The 15,849-nt window shown below is 37.0% G+C and overlaps 1 protein-coding gene across 12 annotated transcripts in view; it reads left to right on the top strand.

Moving 5' to 3' along the window:
- The window catches only part of CNKSR2 (connector enhancer of kinase suppressor of Ras 2), a 290,055-nt gene that overhangs the window by 200,720 nt on the left and 73,486 nt on the right, over positions 1–15,849 (top strand). The gene's annotated exons all lie outside the window — the stretch shown is intronic.

Here is a 15,849-nt window from a genome sequence, read left to right as displayed (position 1 = left end):
AGGTTAGATCAGGAATTGTATGATAAAGTACTTAGGTTCTTTCCTGCAGTAATAAAGAGCTATTGAATAATTTTGAACTGGGAACTTGCATGATCAAATCGGCCTGTTGGATCTCTCTAGTGCAGAGCATCATTTGAGAGATCAAAAGCAGGGCCATTAAGTCCAGGCCATATGGATGATGAGAAACTAGGATAATGGCCATGTGGAAGCTGAGAATCATGTCAGCAAGAACATTCAATCCACGAAATTACGCATTTTAAACCATTTTGGTTAAAAGGAGTTTGTTGTGTCACTGGAACTATAGCTTCTTACTAGGAGCCCTTGAAAAACATGGACTGCAAGTTTTTAAGTAATTTGAATTACTGTGCTTAATGCTTAAAATATCAAAAAAAATTTAATCTGCTTCTGCTGTAGAAGGTATACCATCTAGGCATTCAAAATGTGAAAGATTTAATAACTTACAATTGAGTTGTTTCTCTGAGCAAATCTCTTAAATCATCTACTTATTCTATAGCTCTTTCATAAAACTAGAGTGTAGAAAAATGTTTTTATTTGGACTGTAGTGTCATTAGCACTCCTAGGTACCTCATTCTTTATCCTCCCTTCTCCCCAGTTACATACTCTCAAGTCTCTTTCTAAGACACTAGTGCCTGTGTCAGAATCTGCTCCATTGAATGACTGATCTATTGAATTATTATTTTTTTCCCTAGACATTCAGAGTCAGCCTGAAATCAGCACTCTTAGTTGTTTGAAAGGGGACCACTTTTGTTATTACCACTATTCAGAAGAGCTGTATGAGCACTGAGCTTCTTCTAGAATCTGGTGTTCCAGTCATAAGTAATACCCTGAACAAAAGTTTGAAGATGAGGGACAGATGGCCTATTCGAGAGGGTAGTTGGTAGTGAGAGATGAACCTAGAGAAGGAAGAAGAGACCATCACTTTGACTCAGAGTGTACAAATTATTAAAAATTTGGATTTATCCTGAGAGTAGTGAGCCATTGAAGGCACATTTAAATACTCAGCCTGTTCCAGTCTGTCATGCGTATCCTGACAGACGTTACACTGTGTGGGGAAGGAAAGTAGTTAAGTCTTGTGAATTATGAGGAATTAAATTAGGAAAGACAGTAAAAGGTGAGCCAAACTGGTAATCAGGAATATTGCGAATATTTTTGAGGAGTATAAATTGTTACCACCTCTCTGAAGGACATTATTTAGTTATGTATATCAAGAATCTGGTCTACTAACTTCACCTCTAGAAATTTATTCTAAGAGAGAAATCAGAGTCCACTTTTGCCTCCTGTTTTTATTGTATGTCTTGAATCTGTAACATGGTATTTCCCAGATAGATGACATCTATCTCAACTAATTTTTGACAGAGGACCAGGATAGAGTAAGGAATATTGTTAACTTTGGGGGAGATCTTCCCCTGTAATGCTGATACACCAATTCCAGAGTAGAAGGCTGGGTACTTCCTAACTCATTTCTTAGGTTTAGAAGAAGAAAATATCGCTAACCCCCAAGTGCATGTTGGATATCTATAACCAATGTTCTAAAAGAGAGAACTCTAATCCGTGGGGTTTTTACTAGGCTCTTGAGTTCCCTTGAGGATCTCACCTTGCACTTATTTAGTGCTTTCACAGTTAGCAAGGGAGTTTCCACATTTAATAAGTCTTTTGAACTTCACAACAACCCAATGTGCAAATAACAAAACCCAAACTCAGAAATGATTTACAAAAGCTGTGTTGCAAAAAAAATGTAAGTACTATAGTCAGGACTAGAACCCAAATCACCTACTCTAGGGGTCTTTCCTCACTCTATCCTATTGCTTCGTGCATGGTACACATGCCATATACAGAGGAATTTGTGCTTTAATGAATAAATGAGTGCATTTTGAAAAGCTTGACTTGAAAAAACATGTGTCCTCATATTTTGTTGTTAATAATGTTTTCAGTGCCTGGATTGATTTCTATCCAAAATTGTATTTTACTTTATGTTACTATTTATTAAGTTAGGGGAAACATACTGAGCTGCTGCTGTTATAAAACACAAATAGTTATTTAGCTTGATCTATTGCTGGGACAACAGAATATTATAGTTAACAATGCTTGGACCTTGGAGACAAAACAACATATACTTAAATAATAACTTTTTATATTTCACAGGAATTTCTGTTTTATTTTTACCTGTTTATATATGTTTATTTAAAAATGAAAGGCTTTTTTCTTATGGTAAATTTTCCTGAAAACACAATGTCAGTATCAATCTGTAATCTAACCGCTTTCATGATGAACCACTGATCTTCATTTTTGCCAGTTGCTCTTTTGGATAACATGGCCATGTTTAATGGAATAGGACTTAAGTGGAAGAGGACTATGAAGGTTAAGTATTGCGTTTCATAGGCTCCTATCTCTGCTGTAATACTAGCTCTATGTAATCTAAAGATTTTGAGTTAAAAGTTAGAGAAAATTTAGTATGAATTTAATAGCAAGATAATATCATCATCAAATCCCCTTAAACAGCAAAGTAAAGGGGTGTGTGCATGCATGCATATAGTATGCCTTATAAGCACACCTAGAGTATAATCTTCACTGTTCTGTTGTGGAAAACAGCCCAGTGAAAATACACAAAGCAAGACAAATATTGTTTGGCTTCAGGGTTCAACTCATTATCTTATGAAGATTTAGAAGTGTATGGAATTATAAAATATGTGTTTTATTAATTCCACATATCTGATATTCTAGTTTATATATATTTTTCTTAAATTTATTTAAAAGGAAAGTATTCACAGTGCTGTAGCTACCCTAGTCATTGACCAGCTCTTTGCCACCACTTTCCTTTTCAACATGCTGTTCCTGCTACGGAGAATGCTTTTATCTCTTTTTTCTCCCAAGAATTCCTGCCTATCTAAACCTGAAATCACAAGGAGATCTTCCCTGACCACTAGCCTCTGAAATAAATCAGTTCTCCTATTTTCTGTTATCATCCAGTAGTTTTTCTTCAAAACCTTTGTTAGGATTTTTATTGATATATTTATGTGAACATCTGCTTAGTGTCTTTCTCTCCTGTACATGGTAGGACAGGTATGCCCATGTTCATGATGATAAGCAGGGACAATTTCTCCATTTTGTTCAGTACTATATTTCAGCACCTAGTACAAATGTAGTACCTTATAAGCACTCAATAAAAATGGTATGAGTAAGTGAATTAATGAGTGAGTGAGTAAATTTGACAGGAACTTCAGTGACTTTCTCAGTGTCTTCAACCTGCAAATAAAGCCCCCTCCATCTCCTAAGCCAACCCCACAGGGGCCAACAGTGCAACAGGGTTAGCTGCCTCACATTCCCTACCCTACCTCCTTCACTCCAGCTGAAAACTTCAGTTCCAGCTAATTCTTGCTTGCTTCCTTTCCCTGCCATCTCATTACAAAGGTCCCAATATGCCCATCAGCCAAGCATGTTATGACATTTTTCAAAAGAGCATAACTTTATTTTACCTACTTACTGATTCTGCCTGAAAATGTGGAAGCTGTTAGCTGCCAAAACCCTCATCTAACCTGAGAGTACATGAAGAAAAGGCAGACAGAAGTTTGTGTGGTGTGTGTGTGTGTGTGTGTGTGTGTGTGTGTGTGTGTGAAATTCAGATTTGGTAAGAAAAGTCTTTAAAGAATAGCTGAATTATTCTAAATCTCATCTTTAAATCTTGTGTGACTTATTTTTCCCCAATATAATGTGCATATGACAACTTGCTCTCACGTTAAAGCTGCTAAACTAAATTCATATACAAAATAATTACTTAGGCCGAGCATGGTGGCTCATGCCTGTAATCCCAGCACTTTGGGAGGCCAAGGCGGGTGGATTGCCTGAGCTCAGGAGTTTGAGACCAACCTGGACAACATGGCAAAACCCCATCTCTACAAAAAATACAAAAATTAGCTGGATGTGGTAGCATGCACCTATAGTCCCAGTGACTTGGGGGACTAAGGCAAGAGAATCGCTGGAGCCTGGAAGGTCTAGGCTACAGTGAGCCATGTTTGCACCACTGCACTCCAGCCTGGGTTGCAGAGTGAGACACTGTCTCCAAAAATAGTAGTGATAATAATAATAGTCATTTATTTTAAGTCTACATGCCTGAGATGCCAGAACAAGTAAAATTGGATTATAGATTTAAGCAGTATGTAGGTATACTTTCATAAACTGAATATTGATGTAATTTTGGATGATTAAAAACAGACTTTTAGTATGTGTTCAAAAATCTGGATAATTCCTTTCATGACATTCAAACATTTGGGTGGCCTGTCTTTGTTTTTTTAGGATATAATGGCAAACATTCAATTGTTTTATGTCTGATAAGTACTTTCAGCCACTCTGGCCAATTTGTGAGGTTTTGTGGCTCTTTTTGATGGAGGGAAGAGGGGGTAGAACTGTTAAAAAACATTTTTATTTTTTAAAATTTAGCAAGTAAATATTATGAAAATACTATTCTGATTACAAATACTATCTTATTTAAATCTCATAATGCTGTGAGGAAGCTCAGTTGCTGGTGTTATCCTCATTTTACAGACTAGAAAGCTGAGGCACATGGAATAATTAGGTAGTTATGTAGTAGAGCTAGGATTTGAACATTTGCAGTCTGGCTCTTAGCATACTATATTGCCCCTCAAAAAATAGCATAATTTAACAGAAACCTAACAATAGTTGTAGTAGTGGCAGCCATGTGTAAATCCCAGTCTAAGTGCAGTGGTATATACAAAAACTAATACAGGCATATCTCAGAGATAATGCATGTTCAGTTCCAGACAACCACAATAAAGTGAATATTGCAATAAACCAAGTCACACAAGACTTTTTAGGTTCCCAGTGCATATAATAGTTATGTTTATGCTATACTGTAGTCTGCTAAGTGCACAAGAGCATTATGTCTAAAAAACAATGTACATAACTTAATTAGAAAATATTGCTAAAATATGCTAATGATTACGTGAGCCTTCGGCAAGTTATTATTATTGTGCGTGTGTGGTTTTTTTTGTTGTTGTTGTTGTTTTTTGTTTTTTGCTGGTGGAGGGTTTTGCCTCAATGTTGATGTCTGCTGACTAATCAGGGTGGTGGTAGCTGAAAGTTGGGGTGGTTATGACAATTTCTTAAAACAAAATGACAAAGTTTGCTCTATCAATTTACTCTTCCTTTCACAAAAGATTTATTAGCAGCATGAGATGCTGTTTAACAGCATTATACCCACAGTAGAACTTCATTCAAAATTGGGGTCAGGCTGTACTTCCAATTCTAGTTCTCTTGTTATTTCCACAACATCTGCAGTGACTTCCTCCACTAAAGTTTTGAACCCCTCAAAGTCATCCAGGAGGGTTGGATCCAATTTCTTCTAAATTCTTGTTAATCTTGATATTTTGACCTCGTCCCGTGAATCACAAACGTTCTTAATGGAATCTAGAATAGTGAATTCTTTCGACAAGGTTTTCACTTGCCCAGATCCATCAGAGGAATCACTATCTATGGCAGCTATAGCCTCACAAAATGTATTTCTTAAATAATAAGACTTGAATTTTGAAATTACTCCATGATCCATGGGCAGCTGAATGGCTGGTATATTAGCAAACATGAAAACAACATTAACCTTGTACATCTCCAACAGAGCTCTTGGTTGACCAGGTACATTGTCAATGAGCAGTAATATTTTGAAAGGAATCTTTTTTTCTGAGCAGTAGGTTCCAATTATAGGCTTAAAATATTCAGAAAACCATGCTATAAATAGATGTGCTGTTTTCCAGGCTTTATTTATGAAGTACAGGCAGAGTTAATTTAGCATCATTCTCAAGGGCCCTAGGATTTTCAGAATAGTAAATGAGCATTGGCTTCAAGTTAAAGTCATCAGCTCCGTTAGCCCCTAACAAGAGAGTCAGCCTGTTTTATGGTTTGAATCTAAGCATTGACTTCTCTCAAGCTATGAAAGTCCTAGATGGCATCTTCTTCCACTGTAAGGCGTTTCATCTGTATTGAAAATTCTGTTGTTTAGTGTAGCCATCTTCATCAATGATCTTAGCTAGATCTTCTGGATAACTTGCTGCAGCTTCTCCATCACCACTTTTAACTTCACCTTGCACTTTTTTGTTATGGAGATGGCTTCTTTTCTTAAACCTCATAAACCAGCCTCTGCTAGCTTCCAACTTTTCTTCTGTAGCTTCCTTACCTCTCTGATCCTTCATAGAATTGAAGAGAGTTAGGGCCTTGCTCTGGATTACGCTTTGGTTTAAGGGAATGTTATGGCTGGTTTGATCTTCTATCCAGACCACTCAAACTTTCTCCGTATCAGCAATAAGGCTGTTTCATTTTCCTATCATTTTTGTATTAGAGGCCTTGCTTTCGGTGTATCTTGGCTTTTGACATGCCTTCCTCATTAAGCTTAATCATTTCTAGCATTGATTTAAAGTGAGAGATATGTGACTCTTCCTTTCACTTGAACACTTAGAGGCCATTGTAGGGTTAATTAATTGGCCTAATTTTAATGCTGTTGTTTCTCAGGGAATAAAGAAGCCTGAGGAGAGGAAAAGGGATGGGAGAACAGCCCATTGGTAGAACAGTAAAAACAGACACAACATTTTTTAAGTCTATTGTCTTACATGACTTCTTTCTTTAATCCTCATGAACCAACCTCTGCTAGCTTCCAACTTTGCTTCTGCAGCTTCCTTACCTCTCTCAGCCTTCATAGAATTGAAGAGAGTTAGGGCCTTGCCCTGGATTAGGCTGTGATGTAAGGGAATGTTGTGGCTGGTTTTGATCTTCTATCCAGACCACTTAAACTTTTTCTGTTTTCTTCTGTGTCAGCCTGTCTTTTGAAGCTTTGAAGCAAGGCATTGACTTCTCCTCTCTAGCTATGAAAGTCCTAGATAGCATCATCTTCCACTATAAGGCTGTTTCATCTATATTGAAAATGTGTTATTTAGTGTACTGTTGTTCATGGTATCCCAAAATAATTACAGTAGTAACATCAATGATCACTGATCACAGATCACCATAACAGATATAATAATAATGAAAAAGTTTTAAATATTGTGAGAATTACCAAAATATGATACAGAGACATGAAATGAGCACAGGCTATTGGAAAAATTGTACCAATAGACTCAATCAGCACAAGATTGCCAGAACCTTCCATTTGTAACAATTGCAATCTTCAAAGAATAAATTGAAACACAATAAAAGGAGGTATCCCTATAATATTTCCACTTCTAATATTACTAATAGCTAACATTTACTGATTACTTACTAAGCTCCTATGCTAAGAACTTAAATACAGTATCTCTTGGAATCTTCAGAATGATCCTATGAGGTTGATATCATTATTTCTATTCTGCAGAACTGAAAGGAACTGGAACACAGAGCTTACCTTAAAGAGCTAGAAAATAGCAGAGTTTAGAAATGAGTCCAAGCAGCCTGACTCCAAAATTCACACCTTTCTGTGACTAAAGCCATTTCTGCTCATAAGGATTTTATCATCTATTAGGGAAGACAGAGCTATTATTATCACAATAATGGAAAATCTGTGATATTATTAACATATAAACATTCATAATTAAATTTACCTGAAGTTATAAAGGTTGATTTGTCTAATGACTGCCTGACTTAGCTGCATTCTTTCAGGATAAAAGTAATTAAAAGAAGAGATCAGTTATTTTAGTGGCAAAGAAGCCACCTCTAAGCCAACACTTGTTTATAACAATGAATTCTCTCCGTTTTGACTTTATCCACCCAGAAGACAGCTGTAGTACAGAATGACATGATGTTTCTCCCAATCAAGGTACATTTAGACATGGTGGAGTATAACAGTACACTAAATATTATCATATTCATTTGTATATTCTCTGATTCCTATGGATGACTTTATTATTTCTAAAATGTTTCATAATAGCATTTGCAAAGCCCTATATGGGAACAGTCTGCACTATGAAAAGTGTTTCCCAGTGGTCTGCTTCCCTACAGCAGTGATTCCCAAAATACAGGCCATCCTTGGCAAAGGGCTCTGATGACTGAGGTCTGACACAGAAGTGACAGTCCTTTCTTTGATTCTTATGGGCAAATAACACATCACAGACTTCCATTTTCACTTGTGACTAGATATTGCTTACTAGTAACCTACTAAATGAGTTTAAAAGGTTACAAATGGAATAATCATAAAATAATATATTCATAGAATTTATTGAATCTTCTAATTTAGTATTTTTTCAGTATGCCTGTGTTTTAATTCATTCTTACACTGCTATAAGGACATACCCAAGACTGGGTAATTTATAAAGGAAAGAGGTTTAATTGACTCACAGTTCCACAGGGCTGGGGAGGCCTCAGGAAACTTACAATCATGGCAGAAGAGGAAGCAAACACATCCTTCTTCACATGGCAACAGCAAGGAAAAGTGCAGAGCAAAGTGGGAGACGGGAAGCCCCTTATAAAGCCATCAGCTCTTGTGATAAATCACTATCATGAGAACAGCACGGAGGTAACCACTCCCATGATTCAATTACCTCCTACTGGGACCCTCCTATAATACATGGGGATTGTGGGAACTATAATTCAAGATGGGATTTGGGTGGGAACACAGCCAAACCATATCATTACACCCTCAGCCCCTCCTAAATTTCATGTCCTCACATTTCAAAACAGAATGATAACTTCCCAACAGTCCCCCAAAGTCTTAACTCATTCCAGCATTAACTCAAAAGTCCAAGTCCAAAGTCTTATCTGAGACAAGGCAAGTCCCTTCTGCCTAGGACCCTGTAGAATCAAAAGCAAGTTAGTTATTGCCTAGATAAAGTGGGAGCACAGGCATTAGGTAAATACACCTATTCCAAATGGGATAAATTGGCCAGAACGAAGGGGCTACAGGCCACATGCAAGTCCGAAATCCAGCAGAGCAGTCAAATCTTAAAGCTCCAAAATGATCTCCTTTGACTCCATGTCTCACATCCAGGTCACACTGATGCAAGAGGTGGGGTCCCACAGCATTGGGCAACTCTGCCCCTGTGGCTTTGCAGGGTACAGCCCCCCTCCTGACTGCTTTCATGGACTGGCATTGAGTGCTTGCAGCTTTTCCAGGAGCACAGTGCAAGCTGTTGGTAGATCTGCCATTCTGGGGTCTGGAGAATGGTGGCCCTCTTCTCATAGCTCTACTAGGCAGTGCCCCAGTGGAGACTGTGTGGGGGCTCTGAACCCACATTTCCCTTCTGCACTGTCCTAGCAGAGGTTCTCAATGAGGGCTCCACCCCTGCAGCAAACTTCTGCCTAGACACCCAGGCATTTCCATACATCCTCTGAAATACAGGCAGAGGTTCCCAAACCTCAATTCTTGACTTCTGTGCACATGCAGGCTCAACACCACATGGAAGCTACCAAGGCTTGGGGCTTGCACCCTCTGAAGCCACAGCCCAAGCTATACCTTGGTCCCTTTTAGCCATGGCTAGAGTGGCTGAGATGCAGGGCACCAAGTCCCTAGGCTGCACACAGCAGAGGGATCCTGAACCTGGCCCACAAAACCATTTTTTCCTCCTAAGCCTCCCAGCCTGTGACATGAGGGGCTGCCATGAAGGTCTCTGACATCGCCTGGAGACATTTTCCCCATTGTTTTGGTGATTAACATTCGGCTCCTTGTGACTCATGCAAATTTCTGCAGCAGGCTTGAATTTCTCCCCAGAAAATGGGTTTTTCTTTTCTATTGCACTGTCAGGCTGTAACTTTTCCAAACTTTTATCGTCTGCTTCCTCTTGAACACCTTGCTCTTAGAAATTTTTTTCCACCAGATACCCTACATCATCTCTCTCAAGTTCAAAGCTCCACAGATCTCTAGGGCAGGGGAAAAATGCCACCAGTCTCTTTGCTAAAGCACAGCAAGAGTCACCTTTGCTCCAGTTCCCCACAAGTTTCTCATCTTCATCTGAGACCACCTCAGCCTGGACTTCATTGTACATATCACTATCAGCATTTTGGTCAAAGCCATTCAACAAGTGTCTAGGAAGTTCCAAACTTTCCCACATTTTCTTATCTTCTTCTGAGTCTTCTAAACTGTTCCAACCTCTGCCTGTTACCCAGTTCCAAAGTCACTTCCACATTTTTGGGTATCCTTATATCAGCACCCCACTCTACTGGTACCAATTTACTGTATTAGTTCGTTCTCACACTGCTAATAAAGACATATCCAAGACTCAGTAATTATAAAGGAAAGAGATTTAATTGACTCACAGTTCCACAGGGCTGGGGAGGCCCCAGGAAACTTACAATCATGGCAGAAGGAGAAGCAAATATGTCTTTCTTCACATGGTGACAGCCAAGAGTGAAGGGGAGGGGAAAGCCCCTTATAAAACCATCAAATCCCATGAGAACTTACTATCATGAGAACATCATGGAGATAACTGCCCCCATGCTTCAATTATTCCCACTGGGTCCCTCCCATCACATGTGGGGTACAATTCAAGATGAGATTTGGGTGGGGACACAGCCAAACCATATCAGCCTGGTTCCCATGTAGCCCTGACAATGCAGTCATGTTCATATTGCACAGTTTTCTATGGTTTTCAGGAAGAATGCTATATTGATACATCATTGAGATTTTTTTTAAAGTAACCTATAGTTTTTAGCTGCTGTTTATTTTCATTATAAGTTATCATTAGACTTCATCACTATCAATTTTAGTTTGTTTTAGGTTGCTTGCTTTACCCTCTAGTATGTAGTGATTCATATTTACCTATAATTTTTCAAGAATGATACTGTGAATCATGCATATCCAACAGTACTTATAGAGTAATAGTCTATTGGTATACCTAGTTACTTTTTCCATTGAAAAGTAGAGATAAAGAGATAGACCCAAGGGATCTGTTGGCCTGTCTCAGGGAACCACAGTCAAAAAATGTGGAAACCCACTGCCTAGATACAGATATATAGTTAAAAGAAGAAGAAAAAATATATTGGCTTTACTTGGTTATAAATATGAAACAGTTTTGGCGAAAGCTAGTCCACAAAAAAATTAGTTCATTTGTACTTCTGACTTATTTATATAATTGGTTCTTTTTGCTTTCATATTTAGGAAGGTTTATTGTTTTTGTTTTTTTTTTTTTAAATCAACTATCAGTACTCCTCCCATACCCCCATATTCTCATTCACCACAAACTGGTATACTTAGAACTGGCCAGACTAGAGTATTTAATAGTAGAATTACTCTTTGAAGGTTTAAAGATTCACAAATACAAACTTTCAGTCCCAGATAAGATGGAGTACAAACATTTTATTTTATTTTTCTTGCTACTCACAACCAAAAATTACCTGGAGAAAATACATTAACTCATCTACCAGAAGACTCTGAAAGGTGCAAAAAAAAAAAAAAGAAGGCAGACAGGCTAGGGACCTCTAGACCCAAGGAAGTGCTGTGAATTCCCAGGCTTTTTTACTTGCCTCCTGTATACCTGGCCTGGGTGCTATAAAAGCCTGCAACCTGAAAACATCAGTAGGCACAAACAAAATACAGCCCCTCAAAAAGCCTTCTCTCTTTAGCCAATGGACTCTCTTTAGCCCAACATGACAGAAATACTTTAATAATACCTGCATCTTCTCAAGGCAGAAACCATGAAAAAAGTCATGCTTCTCTTCTTCCACCACAACAGGCATAAAGAGGTTCAATTCACTAAAAAGACATGACAATCTTAAACATATATGCACCATATAACAGAGATTCAAACAGTAGAAGCAAAATCTCCCAGAACTGAAAGGACAGATTGAAAGATTTACAATTAAGGTTGGGGTCTTCAACATCCATCTCTCAGTAATTCATAGAGCCACTAAACAAAACACCAGCAAGGGTACAGAAGTACTGAATGACTATCCACCAGCGGTTTCTGACACCCAACAACAGCGGAATACACATTATTTTCAGACGTGCATGAGATACTCATCAGAATAGAAAAGATCTTGAGTCAAAAAACAAACCTTAACTTTAAAAGAACTTGAAATAATACAAAATATGTTCTCTGATTATAATGAAATCAAACTAGACATCAATAACAAAAAGATAACAAGTAAATCTCCAGCCACTTGGAAATTAAAGAACATACTTCTAAATAATCCATAGATTAAAGGAAGTATAAAGGAAAATGAAACTGAGTGAAAATAAAAACATATGCTTAGAGGAAATTTATAGCACTAAATGCTTATATGAGAAAAGAAGAAAGATGTCAATAATCTCAGCCCCTACCTCAAGGAATTAGAAAAAGAACAAAAAAAAAAAAGTAGAAGGAAGATTTAATAAAGATAACAGAATTCAATGAAGTTGAAAACGGAGAAACAATAGGTAAAATCAAACCAAAAGCTATGGAGCTTTTTAATTTAAAAAATTGATGAACATCTAGCAAGACTGATAAAGGGAAAAAGGAGAGAAGACTCAAATGACCAATATCAAGAATAAAAGAGGCAATATCACTACAACCCTCATAGACATTAAAAGAATACTAAAGAAATACAACTCTCTGCGTGTAAGTTTATCAGTTCAGATGAAATGGACCAATTCCTCAAAACATACAAACTGCCAAAACTCGCCCAAAATGAAATATATCTGAATAGTTATATAACTATTAAATTTAATTAACTATTAAAATTTCCAAAATATCAGTACAGAAATACTTTAAAACAAAAGAAGCAAAACCACAGTACTAATATTTTTGTATTGATTGAGTGTGGGAATAACCAATTTTGCTTTCATTGTTATGTTCTGTGCTGCTTTTAAAGTGTTGGAAGCCTATGAGAGATTTGATGTACAAGACTTGTAACTTAATGGAATTCCTAAGATACTGATTAAATTCATCAATTTTATTAATTTTGAAAATGTTGTTTAAATGTTTAGAAATTTTTATTTCCTCAATTTTTAAGTTTTAAAATTTGAACATTAAACAAACAAAAAGATTCACAAATATGCCCTCACTCTTGAGAAAGATTTTTGCTCCCTGTATAAAACAGATTACTGATAAACTGAAGCCAGCCCTTTCAGCTTCACATTTGAACAAATGTAGGTCTCAGTCTGCTAGTTCCTGGATAGAAAATGACTGCCAGGAAGCGAAACACTAAATTTGGCTTAATTAGTGAGGCACCATGTAAAACATGATGCAGTAGAATTGAATTATAAAATTATTAAATTTAAGTCTTATTTTTAATTCCCTTTTTGCCTTTAGGGAAAAGATACATAAATTCCAATAACAGACTCTTGGCTTGGTTGGTAAGTTCAGTAATTAAAAACTATTTGGGGACATACCTGCCTTTAGTTGCTTTGATCAGAGAGCATAAAGAAGCCCCATTCCCTTTTATGTTGTAGATGTTTGTCTCCTAGCTTTATAGCCTCAGAAAACGTCCTCAAATTTTGTAGGCAATTGGCTTTTTTTTGCTCCCATAATCACCCTACTCATATTACCTTGCCACCATAACTCATTTAATCAAATATCTCGAATTTAATAAAACTACAAGTAGAATTATCTTACCCCTAGAATTCTTTAAAGCCTATTCTGATTGAAGGTCGTAACCTGTACCAAATTATCTTCTTCACTTAATTCCCACAACTTATTAATATTACCCCCTTGATGGTTTCAGCACTCTCAGCTTCCACAAAACTATGGATATAATGATTTTCTGTATATACTAAAATTGTCCGAAGTTTCCTCTTAATAAATGACATTAAGGTACAATAATTTGTTACTGTTAGATTCTAGTTTTTTAAAGATAAATTTTCTAAGAACTATGTTAAATTGTTTGCAGCCATTATGGATTTTTCACTGGTTTTGACTCTGACAGCATTTGGCAATGGGCCAAAGTGCATAAGCTCAACCTAGAGTCTCAGTTCTAAATGATATTGCTAAATCTGTCTCTTAACATCTCTACAAATATCAGGGTAATTTAGGAACAGGATCCTAATAGACTTCAATCCAGAACAACCTGAAATGCTGAGAAATAGATCAGTGTTTCAAACCCATGTTCTTTATATGTGACTGATTTTAGGTAAATTAGTGTAAACTTTCCTGCCATAGTAAACAGGAGAATAAGTTGTCTTCCCATGGTTTCTTTTATTTTCATAAATCTGGAGTGGTCCTAAGACATAATGGTTCTTGTGTCTGATAGTCTCCAGATAAGAGTTCAGCATTAAGAAGAGAATTGCCTTTTTTAAAATTCAGATGCCCAAGGATATTATTGTAGTTATAAAATGTGAGCTGTATATTTAAGTCAGCTATTTATTTAAATCAGCTATAAGAACCTAGGCACATTTCTGAACCTCAGTTTCTCTTAGGCAAAAAGGGAATAAGACTACTTACCTGTTTTTTTTTTTTTTTTTTTCAGAATTAAATCATACATTGTATATAAAATTCTTTCCACTGTGCTGAGCACATAGTAACTATTCTTAACTTCGTATAGAAAGAAAATTAGTTAATCTGCATGTAAGGGAATTTATCTCCTGATGAGCAAATCAGGAAGCCTTCTAGGACTAAAATAGAATGCATTTCTTTTGGGCATTAATGAGTATATCCGTTGAAGTTCAGTCAGGGAACTAGAATCTCTAAGTGGCATGGAATAAAGGACTAGATCTTATTCAGTTAAGGAGCTGGCAAAGATGCCTCAGCAGAGCCAGTGGTTGGGAAGAAAATCTGGACATGAAGTGAGGAAGAACAAGACAAACTAGAACCCATGAGCACAAACCAGAGCATTTCCTCCACCTTCAACAAGAAGCTGGTACCCTTCTCCATGGAGATTCACAGGTTCATGGTCCAATACTCAGGTGCTTAAGGAGGAGATCCGATTGGAGCTGAAGGAATTGTAGACCTGGCTATTGCACTCACACCAGTAAGGCAAGCCAACAGAAAAGTAAAACAATGTGTATCAGCTGCAGCAGTGACTGACACCTTGCCCTGACCTTCAGAGCATAAGGGCTGCTGCTTTACTTGTATTCTCCAAAACTGACACAAATTTACGTAGTGGCCAACCCTAAACTAGAACCATATAGACAAAATAATTCTAAAACACATAGTTCCTTCCAGCTTAGCTAAATTGATGCAATAGGAAACTACCAAACTGAGGTTTCCTTCTCTGTGGCCATTATCAGTGTTTACTGTGTAAAACCTGCTTTGAAAATTTCTCTACTGATTGTATGTATGAGGTTCAGTGGTAAAATTAAAATCATAAATTATCATAAATCTAGAGTGGATTCAAGAGTGTAGCCTACCTCTATGAGAGTATCATCTCCACAGCCTACTTGTTTAATTTACCAAAGCATATATTGAGAAATACATCTTAGCCAAATGTTGAATCTTCTTCACTTAGTCGCATTTTAAAATAATGTCCTCAATTTTTATCATATGGTTATTACAAGAAACAGCCATATGAAATACACTTCTTCATTTGCTATAGAATGTTTTTTGATATTGTATTTTCTATTTCTTTGTACCTTCCATCATATATATTTTTATAATTGGGTAAAAGCTTTGGCTCTGTGTGGTGACAGTATATGTAAAGATCTGATTCAGTGTCTGGCACTATGATAGTGCACAAATAGTATACTTTTCCTCCAACAACAATACTACCAAAATGTCCTCACCAGTGGGCTGAGAATAAGCAAAATGTAATCTAGGTGCATTTGAGGTAACCAGTTCTGAGGAAGTGGCAGCAAACATCAAGCCCTCCAGAAATTTATTTTTTTTATATCTGAGATTGCATAAGTTGTTTTCTTTCTCCTACTCGGTTTTCTCATTTACAAGACAAGTGTAGCACTGCAGAGAGGACTATGAAAAATGCCATCTAAATTGACAGCATAATGATGATTTGATT

This window comes from Chlorocebus sabaeus, chromosome X (assembly GCF_047675955.1).
Source record: "Chlorocebus sabaeus isolate Y175 chromosome X, mChlSab1.0.hap1, whole genome shotgun sequence".
NCBI classification, from domain to species: Eukaryota; Metazoa; Chordata; class Mammalia; order Primates; family Cercopithecidae; genus Chlorocebus; species Chlorocebus sabaeus.
This window is presented reverse-complemented; position numbering and strand designations above follow the sequence as displayed.